Raw genomic sequence first — 17,896 nt, forward strand, 5'->3', positions numbered from 1 at the left:
TAGTAATAATGTAAGTTTTCAAACGGTCGAATATACAGCAGATATTAGTTAAAATATTATCTAAATGTCAACATCCGCTATTTATATGATCGCTTTTCAATGAAGCATCTTGTTGAAAACAAATGTATTCAAAACATGTAACGGTTGTTTTCCCGCTTTGATGATCAAAGCAAAGCAAAACAATGAAAAAAAACAAGAAATCAACCAAAAATTGTATTACAGATCATTATTTTCATTATCTTTTAGTTTGTTTATATTCAATTATACTTCCTTGGGAGCCATGGGTATCATATATGATAGCCATCAAAAATGTAAACAAAAAGTGCTTGGCCTCCAGGGAAACATAAACAAAAATGGTCTGGCATTCAAAGTGTTAATGTATTGTAAAAAAGGGTGCGAATTTTACTTTTTTTAATTTTTCCATGAAGAAGATCTTAGCGTTCTCTCCGTTAGGATTGTATCACTGCAATCCGTGTTGCACTTTGTTGTCCTTGTATCAACAGAACGGTATGGTATATGATCGGTGTGGATTTTTGTCCATTTTTTTACATTATTGTACTCACTTTCACAAGGTGTTTGGTAGGTGTTTGGCTGATTGGAGTGCCTTGAAAACTTATTGATGGAAATAGAAACATTTTCATCATTTTCATCAAACAGTTTCATTGATTGAACCTATACAAAAACACCTTTGCACATATAAAAAAACTAATAAAAACAAAATAGAAAAAACATTGTTTTGAAGATTACTAGAATACTTCATTCTCTAATAATTGTTCCAACATTGCTTTGCATTACACTAAGTCATCTTGTAGTCTTTTTGCTAATATTACCAGTGGAATATACAACACAAACAGTGATAATGTTCGTAAAATTTTCATACCCACTTTCAAAAGTTTTCATTCGTAAGCGTGGCAGACCGTGGTAGGCATTGACAGTCGACAACCCCGTGCACGACAAAGCCCGAAGGCTAATGGATGCGTTAAGAGCAGTGCTCTCCAGTGCTGACTCCATTCATTAACGTCCTCCTACATCGTCATAACTCAAACGTGTTGCCATTTTTCATCCTCGGTCACGTTCATTTTTTCCTCGCACAATGTTGACATCACACGCCGTCACCCAGGATGCAGGATGTGCGGAAGTACCGATCCGTATCTCACAACCAACCACACTGGTGTAACGTTTGCAGAGCGAGGTAACGGCACGGCGCAATGGATGTGCTACCGTAAATATCCGCAAGAGAAGGTACTCAACGCGCGCTGTATGAACCGGCACACGAGCAAACTCTGCAGTGATGTAAATCGTAAGTCTCGCAGCGGAGCGTATGTACCTTTTGATAGGCAGCTACAATCATTTTATCGTTTGCCGAGGGCTGGTTTTAAGCGCCTTCATCAAGCGCCTTGACACCCGAATGAACCATGCTGTTGCTGCAAAAGGTTTGCTTTGGCTGTTTGATTCAAACATACCCTGCAGCCTGTTTGCCCATTTTCAAGCTTTTCTAAACTTCAATTTTACACAGCAGTGTCATATTTGATACATAGTGAAAAGATCAAATTGTAGGCAAAATGGTGCAGCATAATCTATTCATTCGATGTTTGCTAATTGAAAATTGAATTGAAAACCAATAACATGCAAAGTCAAATCAAATATGTTTATACCTTAAGCGTTTTAGGAACTTACACCTACTTTACAAACAATTTTCAGTCTCGTTAAGGATACCTTTCTTTCTTTCTTCTTTGGCTCAACAACCGATGTCGGTCAAGGCCTGCCTGTACCCACTTGTGGGCTTGGCTTTCAGTGACTAATTGATTCCCCCCCATAGCAGGATAGTCAGTCCTACGTATGGCGGCGCGGTCTATTTGGAGATTGAACCCATGACGGGCGTGTTGTTAAGTCGTACGAGTTGACGACTGTACTACGAGACCGGCTAAAGGATACCTACCATAAGAAAAATGAGCAAGAGCAAACTACCAGGTAATTAATGCTTAGCAAGCACGTTTCTATCTATGTGGTTATGTCTTATACCGTATGCGTCGTACAGCCTGAATTGATATCATTAACAGTTTTTGCGTCACGTTCATTTGGATCACCTACTGTGCATTAAATGAGATTCTTCCATTACCCATGAAGTCTTATTTGCGTCGCTTCTGCTTTTCATGATGATTTACATTTAATTACAGTTTTACCTTTTTACCTGCACGATAAAGCTGAGATAGAATATAACAGTTTTTCAGGTTCTGCTCTAAAGATGGTAAAGGTAATGAGTGATTCGTTAGATCTTTTTTTTCATGATTTATACCTAGCTCATTGTCAATGCTGACTTAAACAGGCGAATTTACTTCAGATAAACGGCGTTTTACTTTTTCCAACAATAAAGAAACTTCAGTTCGTTATGTTAATTACATGAAAGAAAGGTTTAACGCTAATAAAACACAATTCCACAAATATTTTAAGCTGTTAGCGTTTTTAATCATGTTTATTAAGTTGCTAAGTAACTTAATACTTTTTAATGTAATCTGTTAAATCACAGATACTTTTTAATACTTTTTAATGTAATCTGTTAAATCACAGATTATTTAAATCTATCTTTTATCTCCTTGCAGGATTACAAAAAAAAAACTATATATACAATTTGTACGTGAAGGTCAGAAAACCATGCTTTTATAAAAACCGCCATACATCCATAGTACTATGGATTCCTACAGGATAAAATTAAGCGAATCTTTACTTACTTCTGCTTTTAACACACTCGCAAAATCTCGTACGAAGCATAAAAGTGTTATGATTTTGTGTTTATGTTCAAAATTCCTCCGCACTGGAACTTCAATTAACTACATCACAACAATAACTTTCCACTCAGCAATGGAACTGCAATCTGCTAATCAGTAAGCCAGTAAAGTACCCCTCAAACGATTAGGATGTCATAAAACTGGTTCAGCGCAGTGTGGTTGTGTGTGTTTTAGGTTTTATTCGTTAAAATCTCATAACTCGATGCAATCAACCATCCCAAAACAGGGCAAGCTTATGTACGGATCGTTAAAGGGATACACATATCATAGATGTTATACGCTGCCTAACTGACGACCAAGCATATCCTCACAGAAGCATTTTGCTGTACTCGATAAAAACGGGCCATAAATTGTTCTCATCACTTGTAAATCATTTAAGCACAGAAGTTTGTCAGACATCTACCATTAAAAGCAAAAGATTAAATCCAATTGTTTTTGCCCGAGAGATGTAGAATTAGTAAATGTTTGTTTTTTCAACATTTGGCAGTTTTTCAACAATGGAGCAACGAAAATAATTTAAAACCTTTTTATCACGTAGAAATGATTCATAAAATTATGTTGTATGTTGTGACGAAAGAAGCCTAACAAAATTTACTTGTTGCTAAGAAGTATCCATGACTACAGCTAACAAATTGTTACGGAAATTCACCTTAGGGAGATATCATTGAACTTTTTTTTTATTTAAGTGGAACGGTCCAAAAAGGCCGTATAGCTTATCATATCACTTTATGTTTTAAGACAAATAATCGAAATTGTTATAGCCAGTGTCATAGCGTAGTAAATATATTTTAAATAATTTAGTGCGTGACTCTTTTTATCATACATTTCAAAATTATGTATAACATTTTAATACTAGATGAAATACATTGAACTCTTCCAAAATAAAAAATAAGGTAAAAATTAGTCATCTCCATTGTTTTTATTATATCTTACCTCTTCTCAAAAGTTACGCCAATCTTTTGCACTCATTGCAGTGTCATAGAAAAAATTCTTTATTTAAAAAAAATCTCAAAGGCTTTAATAAAATATGTAACAAATGTTCAAAATAACACTGCCAAATGGATGGGTGAAGTAAATAAAAAGGAGCAATAATGCAACACCGTATTAAACTGTAAGAAATCGGATGTGACAGTCTACAGTCGATCTGTTTAGAAGTGCTGGTTTCATCAATTAACGTGTTGTAATTTTTCCCACCTTTATAGCGTAAACTTATTTTATAGGCGTCCCCCGAGTTACGACCCCCTCGAGTTACGACGATTCGCAGATACGACGATTTTGATTTTGACAGTTTAAAGTTGTCATTGACAAGAAATTTATATATTTTTTTTGAATATCTGGACTGATAACCGTTATACACACATTTCCAAACTCCAAACCCGATTCCAAAACTACCCGATCTTGAATATCTATATTGTGTACAGTTTTTAAAATATAATTATTACATTATCGAACATTATTTTAAATAAAATACACGATATCATAAATTCCAATTCTTCAACTTCGATTATAAACTTTATATTCATAGATATTCGACGTACGACTTTTTCGACTTACGCCTTGCTTTGGGACATTTTTTCGGTCAAAAATACAGTCGTATCTCGGGGGACACCTGTATATATAAATAATATTTAGCATATTGGAATCTAATAATATAAGTAAAATAGCTAAGCATATTGCTTATTTGTGGTAGCATAATTGAAAGAAATATAGTTTATCTTCAAGTTGATTGAAACTGTTACAATAAATGAAATAATCAATTCATAAATTTCTGCAACATGGAAAATCTGACTAGTTTATTTGCTACATTCAATAGATTACTATAAAACTGGATAAATAAATGAAAAAAGCTTTACCTAACATGGCATTATTAACGCAACGTTGTTGTACACCACTACTTTCTACACTCAAATACATTGTCGATACAATATCTTTGTTCCTGAGGATCTCTGATCTCTGCATTGTAACTAACACACGACCAACAAGATTATATTAAACAGATTGAAACTCCTATTCCTGTACGGTCATCGACAATATCGATTATATGGTATCATCTGAACGAGTAATGATGCGAAGGAAACCCCATCACGGGTCACAGCAACACTCACTAAGCGTAGAGCCATAAGGCACATACACTATCACCTGTACATGTAAGGAATCATCGACGTTCACCGTGCATCCAGATACATCGAGACAATTTCACGCCGTGAAGCGTGAAAAGTAGCCAAATCCAACATGACTGGAACATTTAACGCCTTACTGTATGTACCCAACTGTCACCCTGTGCGGTGCGATCACGTTCGATGAAATGAAAAAAAAAAATCATGCGTGCACACAAGGCGTTAAAATATTCGTCGTGAAACAAATGAATGTTGTACATAACTCTCATCGAATATAATCGAGTGTCATCGATTTTGGCTACGGTGCGACGCTATTTGGCGGTATGTCTGGTTGCACGTTCATGCTCTGTTCAGGCACTGCACCGCCATATTGAAATGCGTCTTAGTGATAGGTATCAAACAGGCCTAATTAATGACGCTCTATGCGTCATGCGTTTGTTAGGCCTTGATCTTTCAAGTGCTTATCGATGGTTATTTCCTTGCAATATCTGCGATAGAATATTCAACCTAACACCCATGCATAGCGTTCGAGTCATGAGTACTTATAACACATCACCGTAAAAGCCTCTTCAATGATGTGGATGTTGTTCATTACATCATGAAATTATATATAATACATCATGCTTGGCTTGCGCTTGGCCCCGGGTATATACATAACAAGAATATGCTTTTCAAAATTTACCATAGGTTCCTGAAAAGCTTAACTTGACGATAACTAAACAACAAAACTGTGCTCGTAAAAGCATGGTTAGTTTATAAAGACCTGCTCATTAAAATATAGTTGCATTGAAACCAGCTAACACGTAGCACTCTTCAAAGTATTCTATGGTGCAAATAATTGGCTTCCACAATGTTTTAAAGCCGTTGCATTTCTTACTGATGAGAGCTTTTTTTCTCGCGGTTCGTTTTCGATAGTGTAATGAGATGTATTTTGAAATCAATGCAGAAGTATAAAGGATTAACATATTTCAATTTTTTTTCATTTTACCTGGGTGGTTTTTATTCTTCCTTTAATGATTTATTTATATACTTTATTTAGCCGTACTACGACTTCAGTTGCATTTTTCCTCTTAGTGATTTAAATGGCCATAATCTGCTGTCCATATAGTTATCATATGTACTATAATATGTCCAACATTCGGCACTAACAGCGTTTGTTTATACATAGAAAGCCTAACAAATCTTTTACGCTCGTGACTGTTGTAGGGTTTTCCTGATGGCTTACCAGGATATGGCATAGGCCTAAGGTGCCCTCCATTTGTAACCGGGGTTCACGATGGCGGTGTGGAGAGATGGTATAAATAGAGCCAAAGGATGCGCCTTCGGCTTCTTACAAGTCAAAGGGAAGGAATAAAACTAATTTTGTGATTTTTCCCCAGCACAAATATCCACATTTTCTCCTTTTCTTTATTGGCTTTCGAAACACCGATCTTATATATTCATCCTGCACATGAGATTTATGCTAGACATCCTTATTGCTTTAAACTATTCGTGAGCATCGCCTTGACCATTTTGTTCTAAAATAAAACTTATTCTGCTCAGCCTTTTTATTTCAGATCCGCTTCATACACCTTTTATCGACGCCCGCAAAACCTAGCCCAAAATGTGTTTTCCTCGAAGAAGGCTTTCATTCAAATTGGATCATGAATTTCATGTAAAGTGGCAGGCACAATTCAAAAATGTTGCCCTACCACACGCATGCATACACGGTTGTGCTGTTCAAGCATAACGACCCATAAAACTCACCATCGCAATAACGTGTAGGCCCAATAAAACAATATCAAATCGACCATGGTGTAAAAACGCAAACCCAATAAAATCAATAACGGCGAAAAAGTAAAAGCAAACAGTTTTATGGACCATTTCATTTCTCTTTACAAGAGATTGAAAACATGTGCATGACTGTGATCCGCAGCTGCACACGGAAGGAATTATGCGTGTGTGTTTACGCTTTATTAAAGTTTATGTAAATATGTTACCCGACCAAATGCTTCCGCTAGCTTTAAGTCCCTTCGGCACTTCAGCATGAATGATCGTGTTATTGTCATTAATCATGCTAATATTTTCAGCTTGCGGTTTGATATATATCGAGAAAAAAAACACAGAGATAAAAAAAAACAACATTAATCTATGGATTACTATCGAAAACAAATGAGCATCAAATTCTAACTGCTTTTTCAAATGATCAATTAAATAGCTTATCATTTGCATTCCAAACAGTTTGAATGCTACATTGTATTTCAGACAGAGCACCAGGTGAAAACAATTCTATGTCCTTAAATGCAAATTAATGAAACAGAAAGATTGCATTCTGACCTGTACGAGTAGCACACATCGTGACCCATTTTTTGTGTGCCGCCTACAGCCAAAGCGTGATTCCCCAAACCGTACACGTGCACGTAGCATCTAATAAGAAAATATCGCTTTAATCAGCAGAAAGCTCATAAAATATCAAGCATAGCATTAACAGGGCGACCGCAGCACGGCACGGCTAGGTAACAAAATCGGCAAGTATTGTAGCTGACTACAACTAGCAACCAAACACCGCAGCAATGGGCACCAACTTTCACGTACGGAATTGCTCATTCCAAACGGGTGACGGTTTGAATCTAAAAATATACAAAAAAAAAGCAAAACAAAACCCAGAAACCACGCTCCAAGTGTTCCATTCCGCATGGCTCTTATAGTTGCAGAACACAAACCACACAATAAAATTATGTGAAAAGGTGCTCTCGTTGCATTGCCGAGCAGGGGCGGTGTATGTGTCGACAGTTCTCATGGTCTCACCTAGCAGTATTCATCGGTACACGCCAGCGTCGGAACTGCCTTCATTAGTATGTTTGTGACATTGCAATGAGTTTCGCTCTTTTGTTTTGCATTTAAGGTGGTTTTAAACATGAACTTGAATCAAATAAAATTAATAAACCGCGTTACTTTACAGCGCGGTGTTAACCAGCTCTTCTGAACATGCTTGGGGTACGTTTGTTATGAGCATATAAATTTCATAATTGGGATTTTCTAAATAACTTAACATTTTTTTATGAATTAGTTTGGCACATGGAGGCTTTAATTATGACCTACAAAATCAAACGGTAGAAGCATGGTGGTTCAGGAAAAAATTACACGAATCGTTAATATCGAATATTGAACAGCATATCTATAAGACGGACATAGAAGGTTACAACTCGGATGATTGTTGTTTAACTCTTTTTGGAAAAAAAATTAACAAAATTCATAACATTGACTTTGATGAAGGGGGCCATTATAAGCTTTCGTTTGGGCTCTTTTACAGGGTTTGATTCCGATCGTATGTGAAATAAGCTAGAAAGAAAGTGTTTAACTGCTCAAACCTTACACATTCTTCAAGCTGTCAAATGGTTCGTACTCCACGAACGACTTGACAAACCTCCAAAATCATCAATTTTTGGCGCTTGAATTACATTTCCATGAGCACAAAACTCATGTTAAAACTACTAAGGGGCTCTCAATCGCCCGTGCAGCAGTGTGCTGTCATACGATCGCTACACTGTTCAAACGAATTTCTTTTTGCACTTTCAACTTTTCAACGCAACGGCTTCTTTGCCACTTTCCTGGTGCGGGTCCGACACGAATTCGTGACGGTCGGTAAAAACTTTGTTCAGGTACCGGGAAACAGAAAATGTTTCACCGAAAAAAAAGGCTCTTCTCTGAACGGCCAATTTGTGTGTTGTTTTGCATACTATTTCAACTTAGTTTTGCATTTTCACTGAGAAGCCTTTTAGGCAAGGGTGGCACATTTGCTGGAAAAATGTTGAACCGTTTCGCTTCTAGGAACTACGGTTCTACGGTTTGAGATATTGGACCGATATTCAGCTGCCACGTGTTATTTGAAATTGTTTTTTTTTTAGAAATATGTTGGCCTCAACTTGCAGCTTTCAAGCATTTCTGTTACATCTGGTTTACGATATTTTTTGCAATAAACAAGGTGAGCTTTACCTATAGGGGGATAATTAATATAGCTTTAGTGGATTATGTTTCCCCCAAGTTACAAAAAAATAAACAATTTAAAGCACAAAGATCTCTTAAACCTATTTTTTGCACTCCTGTACCATTGGAATTATCGACCCGGACCTGCACAACATTTTCAATCTTTTTAGTGAGCACAAGAACAAAATGATAGCTTCACAACACAAACACTCTGAAAAAGGTAACATTCATTAATTAATGATGAACTATTGAAACGTTTCTTTTCACGACTCTGTTGATCGGCAATTCTCGTTCGCGATGGCATCGTTGAGTTTTATTACCAATTATACGGTCAATGCCGGCTATTTTTCCCCTGTAAATGAGGGAGCTGACAAATTTGTGAATAAACATTAACACTGCGTTCGCTGTCCGATTAATTGCTCCCATTATGCCTGGGCAGTGATTACGAAAAAAGCAATGCAGCAATGTACCTTACCAGAGTTAATGTTACAGTTACAGTTGTATCGATTTTCCCTCCAAATAGAACCTTCCTCACGGATGCTAAAAATCAGAGATTTCTTAGAATGAGCTGGATTGGGCTGGCACTACAATAATGGCAAAATGTTGCTGTATTCTTTCAAAGCGTTTTCCTTTCCTCATTTTCGAAAGATGTTCCAGTAAATATCGTCCGATTTTTTCACCATTTGTCATAACCATAATCATGGTTAATCTAGATCAACGAATAAATAGCTCCACCACAGGCCTTTGTAGAGTGAAAAAAACGTCCCCCATTCACAGAACGTTCCTTTAAAAATGCACTTAATGGAAGTGGTAACTACAACCCGTCCACAAGCACACTTCTTTTGTGCTCATTTTTTTTCTTGTTCAAACTCACCCACGGTTGTTGACCAGTGCGCCTGCATGCTCAATCTCTGATGCAGGGATCCGGGATGCACATTCCTGTCCACACTCAACGGCTCCAGACTAATTGCTTTTCTCCCACGTCGGTATGTGTATTTCCTCACACTTCTCCCCAAATGAGTGCTGCCGGAGGTGGTATTGGTGGTACAATGCTTTACCACTCATGCGTCTTGCAGCGGAACTGCATCGGGCTACGGTGCGGTAGAAGTGCAGCAAAATCAAAAAGAATCCGTTGAACAAACAATTTTCCCGTCCTGTGCAGCTGAGCCGTTGAGGAACGCAACCACACCCACGGTTGTGCATTGCTTGTGTTTTGTTTTCTTTCTTTTCATACGCTTGTGCTATTATTGCCGTCCCGGGCAGCGCCAAACGCTGGTAGAATTTTGCTCTCCCCGAGTTAGTAGTGAATGGTTTCATTTAAATCACTTTTCACGACACGTCGCGACTGCAACCAATTCAATTACTCTGATTACGATGAGTTGAGTATGATTGCCGACATGTTTAACTCATTTGGAAGATTGGGTTTGACGGAAACATAGAGCCTCTCGTTAGTATATTTCATTTTATTGATTTACGCTTTCGTAATGTGATCGTGACTAAGGTACGATTTTGCAGAAGAAGAATTAACTATCGATCGAAAAATCAAGATAGAGGAGGTAGAAAAGTTAACTTGAAAAGTATATACAATAAGCTGTCCAAGCTGTACAAACCTTTAATTGTATCCAAGTGTCGATCTCACAGTCTCAGTCTCGGTTTCGGACACTTCTGAGGCAGGACAAGACTGCAAAGCGGTTGTAGCGCCGGATAAGTAAGTAAGTATCGATCTTACAATCCATGATATTTATTTTTATTTTTTGTTATTCATCATAATAACTGTGGTCACACCTTGGACTGTCTTTGCTCATAAGTTGTTTGATCACTCATGGATTTGTTAGGAATCGATCCCGTTCGACCCGACATTTATCTAGTTGACCACCATTGTTCGATGTTATTTTTATTTCAACCAGAATGTCAGATCAAATTTGGTTCATTTGTTTGGTTGTTGTTTCTTATGAAATGTTTCTTATGTTATTTTTTATGAAAGAGAAGATGAAATGAGCCAATCTTCTGACTAATGTCCCACACGAAGTTTTAATTAATTCACCAACGGTTTCTCCAACATATATTCCTATCAAATTAATTACTTTCTTATTCTTCTTTTCCCCAATAAATTTGCACAAATGATCTTGAAAAATGGTAGAATAGTCATTGAATAAATTCAGTCGCCCTTGTCAATCCTTGCTACGATCCATTTTAAACTTGAGCCCACTACAGGTATGTTGTTGATTCGTGCGAGTTGGCGTCTGTTTCACGGAATCATCTGCATCATAAAATAAATTAATAAAATAAACTCTCCTCAAAAAATGTTTATCCAATCAAACATTCGAAAACCTGTCACTTGATGCATTATACAACAATTATCCGCATAAAGCGGTGCTCAATGTATGTGAATTAGCAGTACGCGATCGTTTGACAGCTTCCTATATGTTTTTTTGTCTAAAATATTATGATGTTTTAATATATTGTATAATATTTTTGAAATTTACTATTACTAAAAAGGCATCTGAATAAAGAATTTCGCTAAACTCACTTATTTTTCAGTAAAAATATTTCATTCAGTTTCAATAAATAACTAAATTTTGTTCATTTTTTGAAGTAATTGAACAGTTTTGCCACACCCAAAAGCTCTAGATGTGCTTGGTCCCGTACAATAGCATATATCAGAGAACTACCATATAGTATATTTCTTTAGGCTGGTAGTAAAAATAACAAAAAACTCTAGATTCTACTTTTACTTTAATGTTACCTTTTAACTGTGCTTTAGATAAGACACTTTGGTAGCAACTATCATAACAATCATTTTATTTATTTTTTTATATTATCATAGTTTATCCCTTTTACTTCAGTATTGCGAAGAAACAAACGGAAATCCGTTCGCCAATTATGGTACTTTCAAACAAAGTTGATTTGGTTACATTCATAAATTTATGCTATGAAAACCATAAATTGTGCAACTGCCAGAGCCAAAATGCATTAGACCATTAATTTATTCCGTTTGTTGATTCGATTGCACCGTAGTCATTGATTTCCCGTAAATTGATTTTACGGATTTTTCTCGAAAATTTAATTTCCCCCTCAAAAATTGAACACCCCGTTCATTGTCATGGTGGTTGCACAATGCTACCGTTCTGGGAAAAGTTTTTGTTCCCTCCCGCACAAGCAGAGGTGTTTGGCAGTCGCACATTCTACAGTCAATTATTCTTCTCGTCGCGGAGCGCGATGAGTCAAAAACAAAAAAAAAAACGGAAACGAACGACCTGAGGGCAGACCAGCGCGCTACTATCATTCATTAACGCCTCTTTACATCCCGCCCGGCACAAATGGGCTACCATTTTTCATCCTCAGTCACGTTCATTTTTCACCCGTAAAGTTGACATCACACGCTAAACGCAGTGTAAGGTGCGCGTTTGCAGCCAAAGGGCTCGCGATCCATATCAGACAGTAGGTGGAAATGTTTGAAAGAAAGTGAATGTGACGCAGTAAAAAAACTTGTGACTTGTACAAGAGTTTTCCGTGGAATTTGGTATGAGAGCAATGCACGAAAAAGGGAAAGAAAAGAAAACAACAGTACATACGATGTATACCTCTTCAGAGTTGTGCAAAATGTGAACTGATGCCACAGTACGTGCTCACTTAAGCCATCTTACACGGGGATCTGCCAACAACGCATCTTCTGCCATTCAACCTTCCCTCCCTTAACACACCCCCTCCTGCCCAACTCATATTGAGGCTCCTCCTTGCGGAATGGGTAATCCATCTGCCTAATATACCCGTGCCCTGGTCTGTTGCCTCAACGCTGCTGTGCTTTTTGCCGTATCTTTGATCTCGCCGAATTGCACTCGAGCCGCGACTCGCGACTAGAGTATCCATTAACATATTTTTTAATTACCGCTAAGCAAATGTTAGCGTGACTTTCTGCCACCGAAAACCATCATTCTAGGAAACGTACATCCTCCAGCTGCCGTCGTCGGAGTATTTCGGTGGAAGCGTTCAGTAACAGGTTCTCCGCATGTTTGTTTTTTGACAACGGATTGGTTTTAATTCATTTCTTCTTTTTCTTTCTTTCTGAAGTTTAATTTGAAGCCATGTTGTCTATCGCTTGTTGCCGATCGTTTATTCTGTTCGTATATTATCCACCTTTATTATTCGGATGCAAAACCAACTCGTTTGAAGCTCTAAACAAGATTTATTGATTAATTTCAATTATTCATGTTATAAAAAGATTTTTAACGTTATTTTATTTAAATCTCTATATGTATTTGCCTCGTCTTTGTTGTCAACATACGTTTCAAACTGATTTATCTTGTTTATTATTTTATACAACCTGGTCATTATTTGTCTGAACAAAACATCTAATTTGTCCATTTTAGTATCTAGTTTATTTATTATTATTTGCTGTCATAAAAGATTAGTATAGTAATACCTTCTGAAATCAACATCAAGTACAAATGTCATTTACAATTTTACAATTTACTCTCATTATCATCCAAGGATGTCATTTGCACGTAGAACTATAGAATAAGGAAATAAAGTACTACGTCGATTAATCGGGGGCGGCTTAACCAGGATCTATTAAGGAGAACAGGTCGATGCAAAGCCCGTTGCTAGGTTGCATTTTCAGCTAGCTTTTGACAGTTTCATGAAAAAGTATTTACAAAAACACGGCTTATAGTTAACGTGGAAAAGTGGACGAATTTACTATTAGGAAGATTATATTGGTTAAATTTCTTGCGGTCAATCACTTCTGGAGAATAAAGTAGAAATAGTTCCAGTCTACTCTGTAAACAGATAACCTCATTGCTTGCCATTCCGTGGCCACGAATCACTACTGTTTGCAACGGTCCTGCTGGAAGAACAAAAAGTTTAACAGGCATAAAACAGCACTTTACATGTTAAAACTGGGTAACAGAAGTCCTATTTTCTTCTTTTCTTATCCGGCGCTACAACCGCTTTGCGGTCTTGGCCTGCCTCAGGAGTGTCCGAAACCGCTCACGGTCTCGCGCCTTCGTCTGCCAGTCCGTTATCCCGGCCTTAATGGCGGACGCCTCCACGCCATCATCGAAGTCCTATTTACCTTCAATTAAACACTGAGAATAAAATGAAACATCGAATCGGCACACACAAGTACAATATGCATACCGTCTGATACAATCCAAGGATCTCTTTTATCATACCCGGCGACGAATGATAAAAGAGATCCTTGGATTGTATCAGCCATGTAATATTCTAACGGGATTCTACTTCTTGTAATATTCTAATAGGGAATGAGTGCAAAATGTTGAACAAAACTCTTATTCACTCTATAGCAACGTCCATCGCTAAACATAAACAATGTTCAATTCAACTGTCAAAATTTTCCCATGGCTTTCTGTCAATTTACCAAAGTGTATGAATATCAGGTGGTCTCGTCCCATGCAAATTGACAACTAATTTCGAAATCAAAAAAATCTCCTTTTGACAGAATGGGTGAAGTGAATTTCCATAGGAACCGTTCGCTTTGTTCTTAGCAACACATACGTAGTACACATTGGTGTCCTCATCGACGGCATTATTTTGTGCCAAAAATGGATTTTAAATAGTTCAGATTTGGTTTAGCTTACAGTAACATATATTTTGAGTGCTTTTTAAGGTATTTCAGTGCAAATAACGAAGATTCTAAGATTGTTTGTGTGTAAGGCAAGTCGTCAGAAAGCTTGTTTGGGGAAATGTTTTCACCCATGCTGTCAAAAAGTGACGTTCATCTTTTGCTATAAAAAACAGGCTATGAGACCACCTGATATTCATACACTTTGGGTTTAACCATGCACATCACATCACATCACAACACATTTGACAGCTATTCAATCGTGGCGAACATTTGAATATTTGTCAGTTTTGCAAACTTTGTTTTTGCAGTCTAGTGTCTAATAATGTTTTCGAACTTAATTTTTGTTGAAAAATGCTAAACCTATACTTAATACTTCACCATGTATCAAATTTGGTAGCAGATCAGATCAGATCAGGATTGCAGATAGACGAGGCAAAGACCAAACTGATGGTGGCAACATTAGCGGACCTACCAACAACAAATCCAAACTTACGTAGGTGTGACGTACAGATAGGTGAACGCACTTTTGAAGTCGTCCCAGAATTCACCTATCTCGGATCAAAGGTCAGCTGAGTTGCGCGCAAGGATGCTGGATGCTTTGGGTCACCCCAAAGAACTTGTCGCGACGGACGAGACTGGGACAATATAGTTCCTATATAGTACCGGTACTCACACATGGACATGGTCGAAATCCTCTTAGCTACGTTCGAGAGGAAGATGCTGGATGGATTATTGGCCCCATATGTGTGGAGCCGTTATAACGACGAGCTATACGATAGCCGGTCTCGTAGTACAGTCGTCAACTCGTACGACTTAACAACATGCCCGCCATGAGTTCAAGCCCCAAATGGACCGTGCCGCCATACGTAGGACTGACTATCCTGCTATGGGAGGATCAATAAGTCACTGAAAGCCAAGCCCACAAGTAGTGGTCCAGAGGCAGGCCTTGACCGACGACGGTTGTTGAGCCAAAAGAAGAAGAAGAATATACGAGATGTATGGCAACCTAACTGTCGTGCAACGTATCAAACTCGCTAGGCTCCGGCAGGCTGGCCATGTTAAACGCATCGAAACGGACGACCCAGCCCGTAAAGTCTTTTTAGACTGTCCACAAGGCGTGGTAGAATAACGTGGTTTATGAGTGTAAAAGTGTAACAAGATTTATTGGGAAAAATGCTTATTAAGTCTGGGTAATGATTTTTAAAGGATGGTGATGCAAGAAACTATCATAGTTTTTTTTCGTCTTTGACAATTTCTGTGACAAATCAGTACAATTAGGTCAAACCATAGTTCCATTTAGAAAATTGCGACCAGAATGTATTGCTTTGTAAAATAATTTTAAGATTTAATATTTTTTTGTTAAATGGCATATATGTTACATACAACATATATGATTTTAATAAGGTAGTTGTAAATAGAATTATCTGTAGTGAGGTTTATTTGATTTTAATAACCAAAACAGTTTGCTAAATAGTAGTATAGTAGTAATAGTGCTAAATTAATCCTGAATTCGGAACAAGTGATATCAAGGACATAGGATTATACAACATCAATTTGCAATTGAAAATTGATCTCTAATAGCTATAATCTGCTAAAAGGGCTTCTTTCATTTCAATCGTGTATCTCATAGAAGATAACATTGTTTGGGATTAAAATATTTCAAGTATGTATTCATTACGTTCTATTTTTTTTTAATCTTTTTCATACAGGTGCATTGTACCGTTATTAATGTCACACAGCGTCATAAATAAACGTCTGTTTCACGGTTAAACGGGCCCTGTAGCACCATTCAGCAGCTGCTATTCACCCGGTCCCTATTCACACAAAACCCATTCCCCATAGGTACAATTCTTGAACGAGCAGCTTGCAAGTGAGCACATCCACTATTCATCACATTCATTAAAGGTGAAAAGTGGAACGACCAGTTTCAAAGCACCCTTAACCTGTCAAACGCAAAATATGTTTGCTGAAAGCCGTCTCCCGGGAGTGCTATTCAGGTTAACTTCCACTTATGTGGTGTTTTCTAAGAACAGTTGTTGGCCAAAACGTTTTCTTTTCAAAGCAATGAACTGCAATGGATGTATCTAAACGAGGCTCAGTTTTCTGTGTCTGATATGTGACAGATGGAATACTCTGCAATTTATTACGATGCATGCTAGGTTTGGATGTGGCACGTAATATCATATAAGAGTGCTGCAAGATATTTTCTTTTCTGTTCAATGTAATACGTACAACGCTGTTTAAAAAATCTACTTTTACTTGCAAATTTATCTGGTAACTTATTGTAGACACTTCAGCCAATGTTTACAGTCGTTAAATAAAGTATAATTCGAAACCTTTTTTTTTTTGTTCATTATCATCAAAGGAAATTTCCTCTTCAAAATTTCACGACTAATTGTTATTTAGTTCATAAGGAAACAATATGGAAAAAATATTTACCGTTGCTTTTAATACTAATGTTTCGTTCTAGTTATAAGTTCACAACTGATAATTTATTTATTTCGTATTTTACGTTTCTAGTGAAATAAGGAAAATAAGCTCCACGTATTATAAAAATCGATTAAAAATGTTTGTTAATTAATGTTTTTCACCGAGGGCGAATTCTCGTGATAAAGGTAAGATACAAAGATCATATAATATTGCTGTGATCGATTTCTCTCCAAGAAATCACTGAGTATCTAATTTCTTCGAATCATAAACCGACATCATGGTGGTAAAAGCGCAGCTACCGCTGTGTCACTGATCCTGGGCTATTGTCGTCCCGAATGAGGTCAGGTATGGACATCACCGGGTTCCCAGTATGCCAGTTCAACTCAATAAATGGAATATTTGTCACATTCATTTTCATGACAAACGGCTAAGGCTGCGAGCTAATGAGGATTACCGTGTATATGTAAACGAAGCGCACGTCGTGTCGCCTTGCAAAACATACACAATGCCTCATGCAATACGCAGCATCCCTTGGAAGCTGCGCTCATAAACCATACGACATAGAGATCTTCCCATCGTATGGGAACTGTGGAAAATTAATCATCAACCATCGGTCATTCCGCAACAGCACAGCATGGAAATTGGTGTGTATGTTCGCAATATCTGCGTGCACACCGCTGATAGATTTACAAAATGCAGTATCAGATATAAGCAATGCTACATGCCGGTAAAGCAGCATGTAACAATAGTCATATGGATCAAAGTAAAAGGCCACCTAAGGGGTCTCGTAAATTACATTCCCTTTATTGATCTTAAACGCTTTTGTGATCAATATGAGAACGCAACATCAATTTATTTACAGTGAAATCTCTGTAAAGCTGATAATACACGAACCGGAATTTCACAGTCGCCTGCTTTCAATCCTTTGTACAAACTGTCAACTGAAACTTTTCTGAACTTTCACATACAGCAAGCGTAAATTCGCGCCCGGTAAATTCTGGTTCGTGTAT

This window comes from Anopheles gambiae, chromosome 2, assembly GCF_943734735.2.
Source record: "Anopheles gambiae chromosome 2, idAnoGambNW_F1_1, whole genome shotgun sequence".
NCBI lineage: Eukaryota > Metazoa > Arthropoda > Insecta > Diptera > Culicidae > Anopheles > Anopheles gambiae.